The following is a 14,770-nucleotide window of genomic DNA, read 5'->3' as shown; positions in this document are numbered from 1 at the left end:
ATGTTGTGAACCACATTCAGTTCCCACTGTCTTCTCTCTGGGTGTAGATACATCTTTTCATCACAAGATCATTGGAATTGGTCTGAATCATTTCATTGTTGAAGAGAGCCCTATCCATCAGAATTGATCATCCTATGATCTTGTTGCTGTGTTAATTTCACTTAGCATCAGTTCATATAAGTCTCTCCAGATCTTTCCGAATTCATCCTGCTGATTGTTTCTTACAGAACAGTAATATTCCATAACATTCATATACCATAACTTATTCAACCATTCTCCAACTGATGGGCATCCACTCAGTTTCCAGTTTCTTCTGGCCTTGGATTTCAAAGGTTACTCCTTGCACCCTGAAGCATCAATACCACACAGGCTCTACAACCTGGAGTGTCAAAATGGCAAGGCATCCTCATGGAGGTTCTATTCTCTGCATTTAAAACAGAAAAAAAAAATGAATTCAAGGACTGAGACAAATTTACCAAGAACCATATAGCCCCAAAGAGGAAAAGGCTTCTCCTCTTAACTCACTGTCTCTCATTGGACAATGAGATCAAAAGGAAGCAATTGAAGTAACTGTGCACATCAATTAATAAACTTTCTCTTCAGTATGTGGTTAGCCCACCAAAAACAGTTATAGAATGTCAGTACATGCTCCAAGACATTTTCCTTAAAGGTCATCATGACCTTCCAAAGATTCTTTATGTGAGGAAATCAAATTAGCTAAGCAAACTTAAAGGAGTCCACAATCAGTGCTTGGTTATAATCAAGGAACACACTGAGGTTCCCTTTCTGTTTTTGTCTATAGCCATTTTGCTAGCTCAGTACTTGAATGTTTTGGGAATGATTGAGTTCCCTGTTTCCTGTAAGCAATATTTGATTCATAGATTTTTTAGAAGGCAATGCCCTTTATTGGGCACTGAGAAGAAAAGGCAATGAATTAGAGGATTTTTTTTTTAAGACTGACTGTCATGAATTATGTTTTTTGATTTCTCCCTTTAGCAGGTAATTTACCATGAAGGGTAAAAAAGGCTGCCCTTTTTACCTCAACACAAATAGTAAACTGTGGAGCACACAGTGGAATATAGTTTGCCTATGTGGGCTGAAAATTAAGTTTCAGACTGCTTCTTTCCGGTTTATTTTTATCTGAACCTCACTAAAGGAACTTTGATCTTCAGACTGACAGGTCCAGGTTTAGAAGCAACCTTGTCAATACAAGAGGTCAGTATTTCTGGGTCCATAAGGTAGAAGTGACTGTAAAAAGGGAGAACTTTCTCCATCAAAGATGATGGCTATCAACAAAAAGAGGAATCAAGTCTCAGACTGGCTGACCAATAGACATAGACTTCAAAAGAACAGCATAGACCCAGGAGAAAGCTGACAGTTTTTAACAAGGAGTATCACAAATTCTCACATGCTCTGATGAACTTTTCAAAAGAATAACTAGTCATTATTGTTATTTGTTCAATTAACTGTGTTACAACTTTTTGTCACTTTGCCCTTGTGTGTGTTCTGTGAATGTGAAGATATATGTCTGTGTAGGAAATAAATACCTGTCCAATACCTGATTCATGTTGTATAACAAATACTTTTATATTCCTCTGATAGATAGGAGGCTATATCTAAGTTTAAAATAAGAAAAGGAGGTATAATGAAACAAAAAGTGTGAGCAAAGGCACGCTATAACTTCTCATTAAAGGCCTGATTTCCTCACAAATTGTTAATCAATTAATTAGTATTTATCAAGTATCTATTATCTGCTGGCTAAAAGCTTGGGCTGAACCTGATCTACATCATGGGTATAGCTAATGCAAATTTTATTTTTAAAAAATAGCTTTATATTTGCAAACTATATGCAAAGATAATTTCAACATTCACCTTTGCAAAACCTTGTCTTCCAAATTTTTCTCCCTTCCCTCTCCCCATCTCCTCCCCTAGACCACAAGTAATCCAATATATGTTAAACATGTACAAATCTTCTACACATATTTCCACATTTATCATGCTGCACAAGAAAAATCAGATCAAAAAGGGAAAAAATGAGAAAAAAAACAAAAAGCAAGCAAACAACAAGGAAAACAAGTGAAAATACTATGTTGTGATCCACATTCAGTTCTAACACTCCTTTTTGTGAATGTAGATGGTTCTCTCCATCACAAGTCTATTGGAAGTGGTCTGATACGGCTCATTGTAGAACAGAGCCATATCTACCAAACTGATCATCATATAATTTTGTTGTTGCAGTATACAATATTTTCTTATTTCTACTCACTTCACTTAGCATAAGTTCATGAAATTCTCTCTAAGCCTTTCTGAAATCATCCTGCTGATTGTTTCTTAAAGAACAATAATATTCCATAACATTCATATACTATATAACTTATTCAGCCATTCTCCAACTGATAGACATCCACTGAGTTTCCAGTTCCCTATCACTACACAAAGGACTGCTACAAACATTTTTGCACATGTAGGTCCCTTACCCTTTTTTATGAACTCTTTGGGACACAAGCCCAATAGAGACACTGCTAGATCAAAGAACATACACAGACTAATGGAAACTTTGAAATTAAAAAAGGGGAATAAAAAATTAAGAAACACTTGAGAATTCATAAGAAAAGCTCTACATCAAGAAGGAAATACATGATATATATTTCATTTTATCAACAACTTTAATGAAAAGGAATATTCAGCTGTAATTGACAGGTAAAATGATGTTCAATATGAATTAACTTTTATATAAGAACAAATAAGAATTTCAATACAAATTCATTATTCCACCAGGAATGCTTCATACACTTTCAAGCTCTTTAGTGTAATTACCCACCATCTGAAGTGAGAATAGACCAAATATATTACCATCAAGTATTCAAAGCAAAGGACATGCCATAGATAAGCAATTGTCAGAAGATATTTATGCAGCAAAATATTAAAGGGAAAACATATTTAATTAAAGACTAATGGAAAGTTCAAGGTTTAAACTACAGTATTTTCAAAACAGGGTATAAAATTTGCCATCATTTCTTCTCTTTATGGAATAACTACTCTATGAAAATCATTAGAACAACAACAGTGAGAAATACAATCAGCTTTTAATTTTTTGCAGGAAAAGAAATGTGGGTTATCAAAACAGAAAGGATATTTCCAAATTATTGATATTTTGAGTTTCTTTCTCTTCCCTCTACCTCACCAAGTCAATCCCAAAGATTTGCCTCCTTAAATTATATTTAGCTCCATCTCATACTATAGTTGTCAGGAAAAAGTGGTATGGAAGGGATTGGGGTCATTGTGCTATTGCAGAGATCATAAAAAGAAATTTCTTTCCAATGGCAGCCACTAAAGAACACGTGTCATTTGCCTGTAATGAGCATCTGGCAGAGGCACTCAAAGCATGCACTAGACATCCATTACATTTCACTCTTCTTGGACAAGGACCTAAGATCGTTTTTGCTTCATATATTTAGCATGTGGATAAATTCATCCAAAAGTCCAATTCTAATTTCTCCATCCTACTAATTCTGGATTCCCAAAGGCAGTAGAAACCATACTTAGGCACCTTTTACCATTCTGGAAAGACTTCATGTACTATTCTGGTAACTGCATCTGTTTTCTGAAGTAACCTGAGAGTTTACAGAAGTTCATCATCATTGGAATTTTGGCTAAGGCAACCTATGAAATAGAGACAAACACAGAACATCTTTCAATCCTTTGCAGTCCCTTCTGCCCTGTAATGATAGATACCTATTAATAAAAGACAGGGAAGAGTCTGCTAAGAATCACAAGTTATGGACTGTTTAGGAACATTAACTTAGCTACCATCTTCTAAAGATGTGACTCTTATGCAATAACCAATGACTAGACATATTCCTAGAAGAACTGAATCATATCAGTCTTAACATTCCCGTTATACATGAAACCAGAATGCAGAAAGAAGTTGCCAGCTCTTAGTACTGTGCCTAGTACAAAGTAGATGCTTAATAAATATTTATTGACTGACTGCAGTAAAATGAAAATGTAGCTCAGAGGTAACTCTTGGAGAGGTAATTAAAAGAACTGGTGTAGTTGTTTTATCTTATGCCTATGGGTAATAGGAAATAATATTCCATGGGACATTTAGTATTTTATATTGCAGTGTTCCCAGTAAATATTTGTGAAAAGACCAACCTGGAAATAATCATGATTTATTTACCAACACCTGTTACAAAGGATGAAAGAGAGAAATTCTAAAACCAGATAATAAGGACCTTGAACTTTTCAATAAGGACTAGAAAGTCATGTGTACACATATATGTGTGTCTGTACACATCCACACAATTTATATATGTAAGTATATATACATATGTATAATGTATGTACATACATATCCATACACACATGTACACAAATATACACGTGTGTGTGTGTGTGTGTGTAGTGTATCATATATATTGGAAAATATGATTCCAAGGGTAAGGACTGAGAGAGGGACCAAATACTTGTAGACTATAAGAAAGCTATATAGCCTTTATAAGAAAAGAATTGGAACATGCAAAATGTGGCAACTACCAAATAAAATCACCAAAAAATATAATTGATTATATTTTTACTTTCAGAAAACAATTCATTATTGATGTAGGAGTAATTCTTGAACAATCCATCTTTACACAGAGCACAAACTTATTAGAAGAAACATCAAAATTAATACAAAATCCAAAGAATTCAAATGAAAAAACAAAACAATAAAAATGTGTGAGTTAAAATATGTCTAAGTTGATACCTTCTTAACAAACTTAGCAAGAGTCAATGCCCTTTGATGTCTGTTATTACTTCTGCAGGTCACTTCTCTCAATAGTAAGTCACTTCATTTCTGGTCCAATTTGCTATTAATTAAAGCTTTTAAATGATGACCAACAAGGGAAGAAACTACAAGCATTAAAATTAAATTAACATACTTAAGATAATTAAGAGAAGGAGCATTTGATTGTGTAATAGCCTCACGCTATTACACAATCAAATGCTCCTTATCTTAATTCTAAATGATTTTTTTTTATTTCAAAGGTGTTTCTTTCAAGTAGTATATTGTTGAGCTATATTTCTTAATCCATTCTACTACTCTCTTTTTATGTTAGTTCATCCAATTCAAATTCAGGTATGAATATTAACTATTTTTACCCCATCATCATAATATCTTCCTCTTTTTTTCCCCATCCTTCCCATTTACAAAGAAAATAGGGAAAGAAAAGGAATAGGAAAAATACTAAAATCTATAATTGGAGTAGTCTCATCCTTCTCCTTTCCTTCTCATTTCTTTACTCAGTTGATTTTCTTTGCCTAAGATAAAAACTCTATATTCAGTGATATTGAAAGAAGAAAACATTTATTCAGTGCTTATTATATGCCTGGTTTTAGGCTAAGTGCTTTATAAATATTAATCTAATTTGATCCTTACAGTAACCCTGGAAGATAGGTATTAATATCATTCCCATTTTGCCATTGTGGAAAATGGAGAAAGCAGAGTTAAAGTATTTCTCTCAGAGTCATATAGCCAGTAAGTATTTGAAACTGGATCTGAACTCGGGCTTTCTTCACTATAGATTCAACACTCTATCTACTCTGACATTTAGATGCCTCATCAATAGGATAAATTAAAGTTCATCATATCATATTTATAACAATAATTTGGACTGATAAAACCCCTTTGGATCTTTACTCCATCATCAATTATGCTAGCAAATTCTCCCAGTCTTGTGTTTTCCACAAATTTGATGAGCAAATTTAAACTTTTACAAGAAATGGTTAGTTAATGAATCAAAAACAAACAAACCAGATTTATTATGACAGAAGAAAAACAAAAGTCCACAATATAGAGATAAACCAGGAAATCAAATTTGTCTTAAAGAATCCTTAGACAATAAACCAGTATCAATATTAAATGTCCATGTTCAAAATGTCATAGTATCTAAATTCACAAATACATACAAAATTAAATGATTTACAAAATGTCATGAACAGAAACATAATAATAATAAAAACTTTAATCTCTCTGAGAATTGGACAAATCTAACAAAAAGATAAATAAAAAGAATGAAGACATTGATGTCTTATACAAAATATAAAAAAGGAGAAATATTGAACATATTCTATACAAATCATAATACAAAAAAAAATGGTAATCAGTTCAGAAAGTACAAACGAAAGACACAGACCAAAATGGAGTCTAAACATTAAAATTTTAAATTATAAGTGGATCAATGCACAAATCATGGAAACAACAATTATGAGAAAGAAAATAATGATTACATATCCTATCATATTTCCTGGAACATAGCAAAAACAATCCTTGGAGGAAAAATTATATCCCCAAATCAAAAATTATCAAAACCATAAATGAACTAAAGATGCATTTTTTTAAATTAGAAAGTTAAAACAAGTAAACAAATGCAAAATAATGACAAAAAAGAAGATGCTGAAAATCAGAAGAAATACATGACTTAAAAACTAAGAAATGTTTGGAAATTATGAGCAAAACAAAAATTTTTTTCTTTGAAAAAATCTAGCAAAATTGTTAAAGCTTTAATAAATGATTAAAAAAAGAAGAGTGCAGAAAATCAAATCGTCAGAATATCATGAACAAGGTAAAATCACAATAAAAGAAGAGAAATTCCTCTTTTTTTCTCTAATATATAGCTTTTTTTCCTTCCTTTTATTACTTCTTATTGACAAACAAGGGAACAAAATCATTTTGTATTTGTGTTTCTTTAGGAAATCTGAAGACCTGCAGAAAATACTTGAGAATGCTATTATATATCCCCTTTAGAGTTTTTAAGATCAAACTTTCCCCCCTCCCCCCTCCTTGCCCCAGATTTTCTTTGTATTTACTGTAAAGTTACTCTCTCCTTCTGAGTTTTCCTCAAGGAGTATTTTTAACCCATAACATTTTTAAATCTTATTCAGTTTTCTTTTTATTCATATCTCCAATCTTGGATTTTGTACCAATTTTAACTTTTTTATATTTATTTATATTCTTGGATGGTCTGGAGGCTCTTGCCTTATTCTGTTCCCCCTGAAGTCTAGATGACACTGCCACACTACCATTCTGTATAAAATGGCTTTGTAACAGCATTTAACTTTTTCCCCTGTCTTCTTATAACTGAACTTGGATGCTAGTTTTGACCCCTTCTCTGTCTTTGTCTCCTCAATCACCAAGAGCTTACTTTGTTCCCTACTATTACTCTGACAGGTCCCATGCAAATGTCTTAGGTTTTAATGTTCTCAAGTGTTCTCAAGCTTCCTCAAGGACCTTTAGCATGGCCTATTTAGATATATTCCTATACTTAAGTATAGCAAAGATTTCTAACTCTTGAGTTCACTTCCTGGCCTCATTCCCCTAAGGGCCAATATCAAAGACTGATTCTGCCCCTATCCCTGCAACTCCCAGCCAACAAGCGCAGAGATCCACCAGATTTCAAGTCCTTCAGTGGAGAGTAGCTTTGACACTTTTGTAATTCTCCATATAAAGGGTTGGTAAACTTCTGGTTAACTTCTTCTGCTATTCTAGACAGCATAAAGGAGTTTACTATGACAGTTTGGTGTTTCTTGATCACTTTCCCCTCTGACTTTTTAAAAAATTTTTCCTACAATGTTTATCAAGAAAGATGGGCTGCTTTTTGTAGTGGCTAGAAACTGGAAAATGAATGGATCAATTGGAGAATGGTTGGGTAAATTGTGGTAAATGAATATTATGGAATATTATTGTTCTGTAAGAAATGACCAGTAGGATGAATACAGAGAGGCTTGGAAAGACATGAACTAATGTTGAGAGAAATGAGCAGAACCAGGAGATGATTATACACTTTAACAACAATACTGTATGAGGATGTATTCTGATGAAAGTGGATATCTTTGAAGAGAAGATCCAATTCAGTTCCAATTGATCAACAATGGACATAATCAGCTACACCCAGAGAAGGAACACTGGGAAATGAATGTAGACTACTTGCATTTTTGTTTTTCTTCCCAGGTTATTTTTACCTTCTGAATCCAATTCTTCTTTTGCAACAAGAGAACTGTATGGTTCTACACACATATATTGTATCTAGGATATACTATAACATATTTAACATGTATAAGACTTCCTGCCATCTAGGGTAGGGAGTGGAGGGAGAGAAGGTAAAAGTCGGAACAGAAGTGAGTACAAGGGATAATGTTGTAAAAAATTACCCATGCATATGTTCTGTCCATAAAAAGTTATAATTAAAAAAAAAAAGATGGGCTGGTTAGAACATTTTCCAACATCATCATGCCCACAAACCCCAGAAAATCATGTTTACCATCACATAGATTTAAATACAGAAAGATTAGAAGATCCAACTGTGCTTACTATTTAATGACTACATAAAAAGGATTTACTAGGTTAAGTAAAATACTGCTTTTGAAGGGCTCTCCTGCAACAGTGATCCCATTTTTAAATATGAGGAATTATATAAAAATCCTTGAAACATAATATTAGAGATAACTTTAACAATCCCAGATTATTAATATCAAATAAGAAATGAAAGAGGAAAATGTTTATTCTCCAGTGGCATTTACTGAATGAGACAGGTGAAGATTTCTCAAAAAAGTCTATGAGGGGGCAGCTAGTTGATGAAGTGGATAGAGGACTAGTCCTGAAGTAAGGAAGACCTGAGTTCAAATTTGGCCTCAGACACCTAATATTTCCTAGCTGTATGACCCTGGGCAAGTCACTTAACCCTAAATGCCTCAGAAAAATAAATAATTTTTTAAAAAGTCTATGAAATGGTTAGAACCTAAACCTGCAGGCCTATCATGTGATTCCCAGAAGTCTGTAGAACAGGAAGGTCAGACCATAGGTGTAAGCTTCAGGAAATGATGTGACCCACAGGAAGCATACAACATTGCTGACCATTGGTCAATAATGATTACTTTCTTTTCAGTCCATCCAATGAAAAGACCTGGGTCTTTTATTATTTAACCAGATTCACTATTACTGGATCATTGGGTCAGGCACAATGCTGGGAGATGGGAGCTGATAGGTTCTATGTCTGCTCAGGTGTGTTTGGGTCTGTCCTTATAAGAACCGAATAAATGCTTCCTCCTTGTATCTGAAGATGTCTCTGAATCAATTTGGGTAAGAGGGTCTAGCATCTATCTCATACATCACCATTATCATGGATGAAATACAATATTGAATTTGAATTGAAGACAAATTTCCTTTTTAATATAATGAGACTCTCTATTATAGGATGATGATATTTTATTGGTTTCATCAAGTCCTATAACACTATAGATCCTCCTAAATAAGATCAATAATAAAAAAAATAGTAACACTAAAGTGGTTGATCTAATGGTTTGTTGGGGCTGGGGTGGTAAGGGGGAGAGTAAATAAAAATTATTTTTGGCCTGATGATGGATGCTATGCAGTTAAATGGAATAATGAATAGACATGGTAACATGTCCTTATCTCCATTCACTGTCCTGGTATAAGTAGGAATGTGTATGAATATATACAAAACACAATATATACTCACACATTGATGTGTATATATATATATATATATATATATATATGTGTGTGTGTGTGTGTGTGTGTGTGTGTGTATACATGTACATGTGGGTAAATATACGGAGTTCATAACCACATGTATATATTCATATACATGGGTTTGCAGAGGTCCTAAGAATGAATCATGGAAGCATTGAGAGAGTAATGACCACAACATAGTAGCAGAAATAAATCCTCACAAGGACATGTTTTCAGCATCAAGAAAAATCCTTTTAAAGGAAGTTTTCTATCTCATTAGAATTATAGACACTTCATCATTTAGCCCTTTCCAATGGCTCAAATTATGAAATGAACAACTTTAAGAGGAGCCTTTCACAATCATTTGTGATTTTGGATTTAGGCTTTATGAGCTTAATTAGAGTTCAACCATGTTGTATAGTGGATAGAGCTTAGCAACTGGAAGTGGGAATATTGAAGTTCAAAATCCAGCCTTATTAGTTGTATGATACTTATTAGTTGTATGATCCTGGGTATTCACCCATTTTATTTTCTTTATCTATAAAATGGGGATAATAATAACATCTATCTCCCAAAGTTTTAGTGAGACTTAAAATGATATTTGCAAAGTGCTTTGTAAACTTTAAAGTGCTACAAAATGCTATTATAATTATTATTCCAATTGTCTCAAGGTATGCAACTTAAGAGTTCATACTCTGGGTTCTAAGAACCTTCCATTGGGAAGTTCACTAGACCATTTTTACTTTTTACCTAAGTAGATATTACCAATAATTCTGCTGACTGGGTCAAAGAGTGGCCATTATTTCATCTGAAACAGAGAACTTCTTTGTCTACCCTATCTTTCCATATAAAGCTTACAAATTCTTTCTGTCAACAAACAACGCACTGGAAAATGAACTGATTTCAGAAATGAACACAAGGAACAAATTGGTCTAGAAACTTTCTGGGAAATTACAAAGTTCTTTTAATAATCTTTAAACTTTTCTCTGAAACAAAAGCCCAGAAATATCCTCCAAAGCAGTATGCTTAGCAAATTATAAATAATAATTAGTTATTGTTCATCACAGCATTCTTCAATATTAGGTTTGATATGCCTACCAGTCATGGAACACTATAATCTCTGAAAAACTGAATGAAATTAAGGACAATCCAAAGTGATGCATGGTGGGCCTGAGCAGGATGCATAATGATATAAACAGTGAATTAAAAAATAAGTTTTGTAAAGGAAGGACATCATGAAAAAAGTATGAGTGGAAAAATTAGGCCAATAAAAATGAGGTATAATGATATATAAATTCCATGCTCCATAGTATTTTATGATACCAAGAAAAATGGGGGATGCCTTTGAAATGGAGGGTGGACCCTCTTGATACATTTGTGGAAGCATTGGGGTCAAGTAAGAGGAGTAGACATGGATGAGGCATCATTGAAATCTTGAAACCATATGAGAATAATTGAGTTGACTGTAATGTCCTAAAGGAATGAAATCATACACTCAGTCTCTGAAAGAATTTTGTGGCCTGGCCTGTTTCCTCAGTAGTTCTAAAATGTTTCTGAAATCTCTCCCAAGCATTGATTCTAATAAATTGTGACACAAAAAAAGTCCTCTGGAGGATGATAATGGATTTTTATATTAATTAATTGACAGATCAATGTACAAACTCCTTATAGTTAAGAATTGTCTTAATTATTGCCCCATCTGCCTTAGTACTGTGCTCCTCACAAAGTAATTAAATGCTTATTATAGAATGAATGGATAGATGAATGAATCTTTTTGTTGTATTTCTTTTTACCCTTTGTCTACTTTGAAAGTCAAATTTCATGGACTTAATAATTATTAATCAAGTATTATGACAGCAAGTACAATCTAAGCAGTAACAAGTAGCAACTACTTGTTGCTTGTAGCTACTACTCTTTGCCAGGCATTATGTTCTGCACGTTTATAAATATATCATTTGATCCTCACAACAATTCTGGAAGATAGATACTATTATTATCTCCATTTTATAATTGAGGAAACTGAGGCAAATAGAGGTTTTTGTTTCTTGCCCAGGATAGCACAGAGTGTAAATGTCTGGGGTTGCATTTAAACTCTGGTCTTCCTAACTTCAGGCTTAATGCTCTTTTCATTTTATCTTTTAGCTGCCTCTAATTGCACATTTATAGGACACCAAAATTTGATTTATTCAAGGAAAAATAAATAAATCACAAAAGGAAGAGTAGGAAAAATTGATTTAGGTTTAAATATTTGGATAACAGGCATTGTAACTTTTAAGACGTTGCCTTGTTCCCTATTATGCCACCAGGGATATCGATCTGCATCTGTGTGAGCCTTTGTAGGGCATCCCACTAGCCATGCATATGAACTATGGATGTGGAATAGTTTAACAGAAGAAAGAAAGAAATTGGTGAAGTGGTTAGGATTCATAACTCTGTTTCACACATACCAAAATTAGGAGGTGATTTTGGAGGTACAGTTATCTAAAATATGTACAAAAAAGATGGGTCTTTATTTCCAACCTATCATGATGCTGTCCTAACATTCTAAGCCTTATAACCTAATCCAAAGGTAGAATGAAACATAGTATGGGAGAGAAAGAGAAAGATTTTATCAATCATTCAGATTCCAGATCTACCATTTATTACTTATATAATATCTTTAGTAATCTGTTTCTTCAACTGTAGGATTAGATCACTGATTTTCAAACTTTGTGATCTTGGGATCCCTTTAAATTCTTAAACAAATATTGGTAGTACTAAAAATTCCTTGTTTATATAGGTTATATCTGAGCATATTTACTATTTTAGACATTAAAATTGAAACATTTTTTCAGAAACATGAAAATTGAAATATTTAATGTTGAATTCATTTAAACTAATAAGCTCATGACATGTTGACATAAATAACATTTCTATGAAAAATATTTTCCAATATTAAAAAAAAGCTAGTGAAAAGAGTGATCTTACACACATTTTTTTTTTTGCAAATTTCTTTAATGTCTCATTTAATCAAAAGCAGTTAGATTCTCAGGTTCTATAATCTATCTGGTTTGGAACTAATCTTTAAATATGTGCTAAAACAATCAACCACCTACTGTAGAGGGGATAATTTAAATAGAATATTTGGGTTCCAAAGAATATTGAGTTTTGAATGCCCTGACTATCCCCCTATCCCCACCCCAAAAATGCCTAATTGTAGCAAGAAGGGTGTTAGCAATTCTAAATGGGTATTCTAGTTCTTCCTAGTGCAGGAATATTTTGTATGCCTTCAAATCTATTTACAAAGTTGATTCCAAGTAGACCTTCCCTTTCCTCCAAAATAAGTCATAGGTAGTCATGTGTCTCCTAAAGGAAGAATAGAATGACTAGACTTCATAATGAAGTCTGCCATATTTATTCATTTGTGGACTCACCATACTTGACTTGCTGCATTGCCTTTCCTAAAACTTCAAGCTAAATTGATCAAATTAAAACATCTATTCATTCCCTATAATTTGCCAGCTTTTATGTTTGACTCTAGGGATATAAAGACAAAATGAGAAAATCCCTACTTCATGGGAGATAACATATATAGAAGTGCATACAAAGTAAAAACAATGTAATTGAAGGAAGTCCTAGCAACTGTGAGATCAGAAAAGCTTTCATGAACAAGGTGGTGAAGAAGATAAAAGGAAATTAGTTATTTTAAAAAGTTAACCTTTTCCCAAATACCATTCTCTAAAATAATTCTAAGCGTAGCTCATACCTAGACCACCAGGTCTTTAAACTCTTTTGTTTGGTATGTCCTAGTCTCGTGTTTAATTAAAACCTATTTAATGTTTGCCAGGTCATACTGTCAGATTCAAATGTATAATTAATGGAGTTTCTGATCTTATTTTATTCAATATTCTTACTACTATCTCAAGGTAGATGCACCCTAACTATCAGTTTCCTTCCTTCTTATACCTTTTCTAATCTTTTCCCATGGATGAATCAGTGAAAGGGATATGTTCTTTATAATCCTTTAGTTTGATAGACAGCAAGGAGCAGTAATGGACTAAGAAGGGGGTGTAAAAAGGATGCATTTTCAGGATGGAAATATATAGTCTTTTCCACACAGTGGTCAGGGATGCTTATATATGCTGATGGAGATGGGTGCAGTAGGAAACACTAACAAATCTCATTCCCCAACTCTACCTCAATTTCCTTGTGATGAAGGAGATTTTCCTGTGTAACTGACAACAAAACTAGGGTTTGAACTCTATTTCTCTCTCTACTCCTTCAATTCCGGTAAAGGAAAAAATCCCAGCTCTTTGACACATGTTGGAGCATCATTGTTGCTTGGTATTCTGCTAAGTTCTTGGAGCCAACTGTAGCCTTGGGGTTGTAGGGTTTGATATACACAGTAACAATATAATAACAACAAGAACATTGTCATCACAAAACAACACAAACACTAGCAAACCATGTAGAACATGGATTCTGTAGCACTAAAATAACTGGTTTATTCATCCATCTCAGTGCTTACCAACGGAGCAACCAGAGAAAGGTAGCTGGATTTCCTTCCTTCCATTCTCATTTTTGTATCCTTTTCTTTCTTTTCCCCCGCCTCTCCCCATGCGCAGGAACACACACACACACACACACACACACACACACACACACACACACACCATTTAGCTACTCACACTGCGGCTCAACCAAACGGGGAAAGCACAGTCGCAAAAGTAGAGGACAGGGTATATATTTGCACCGGATGGGTAGGCAGGCCTTCTCTCTCCATTGCCTTTGCGCTCCGATCCACCTCACTCTGGCCGTTCTTCTTCCTCAAAGCAGGCCTACAGGGTGAATGACACCTGAGCAGGGACCTGGAGGTGGAGGCGGCAGGCTGGAAAGAGAAGGCGACAGATTGAGATGGAGAAAAAGAAGTGAAAGGGGTGGGGACAAGGAAGAAGAACAAGCAAAAGAGAAGGCTGCTACCTGACAGTGAGTGACAGTTCTTTGGAGCCAATACACTGACAGATCTAAGCTAAGGGAAGGAGAGTTTAGTGGGCGGGCTGAGAGAGAGAGAAAGAGGAGGGGGGAAAGGAAGGGAGGAGGAGGGGGGGGGAGGAAGAGGAGGAAGAGGAGGAGGGAGGAGGAAGAGGAAGGGGGAGGAGGAGGAAGAGGAGGAGGAGGAGGAGGAGGAGAAGAAGGAGGAGGAGGAGGCGGCAGCGGGCAGAGATAGAAGAGGTGGTGGTGCTATTGGTGGTGGTGGTGGCGGCGGCGGCGGCGGCC

The 14,770-nt window shown here is 34.5% G+C and overlaps 1 long non-coding RNA gene across 1 annotated transcript; it reads right to left on the bottom strand.

Moving 5' to 3' along the window:
- Nucleotides 1–209: 209 nt before the first annotated feature.
- LOC116419794 lies at nt 210–14,579 on the bottom strand. Its single transcript, XR_004230098.1, has 3 exons — nt 14,474–14,579; nt 14,182–14,381; nt 210–424 (listed from the first exon to the last, which is right to left on the bottom strand). It is a non-coding gene; the product is annotated as an uncharacterized LOC116419794 (long non-coding RNA).
- Between the last annotated feature and the right edge of the window lie 191 nt (nt 14,580–14,770).

The sequence above is a fragment of the Sarcophilus harrisii genome, chromosome 6, assembly GCF_902635505.1.
Source record: "Sarcophilus harrisii chromosome 6, mSarHar1.11, whole genome shotgun sequence".
Lineage (NCBI taxonomy): Eukaryota > Metazoa > Chordata > Mammalia > Dasyuromorphia > Dasyuridae > Sarcophilus > Sarcophilus harrisii.
Note: the sequence above shows the minus strand (reverse complement) of the source record. Positions and strands in the feature narration are given on the sequence as shown.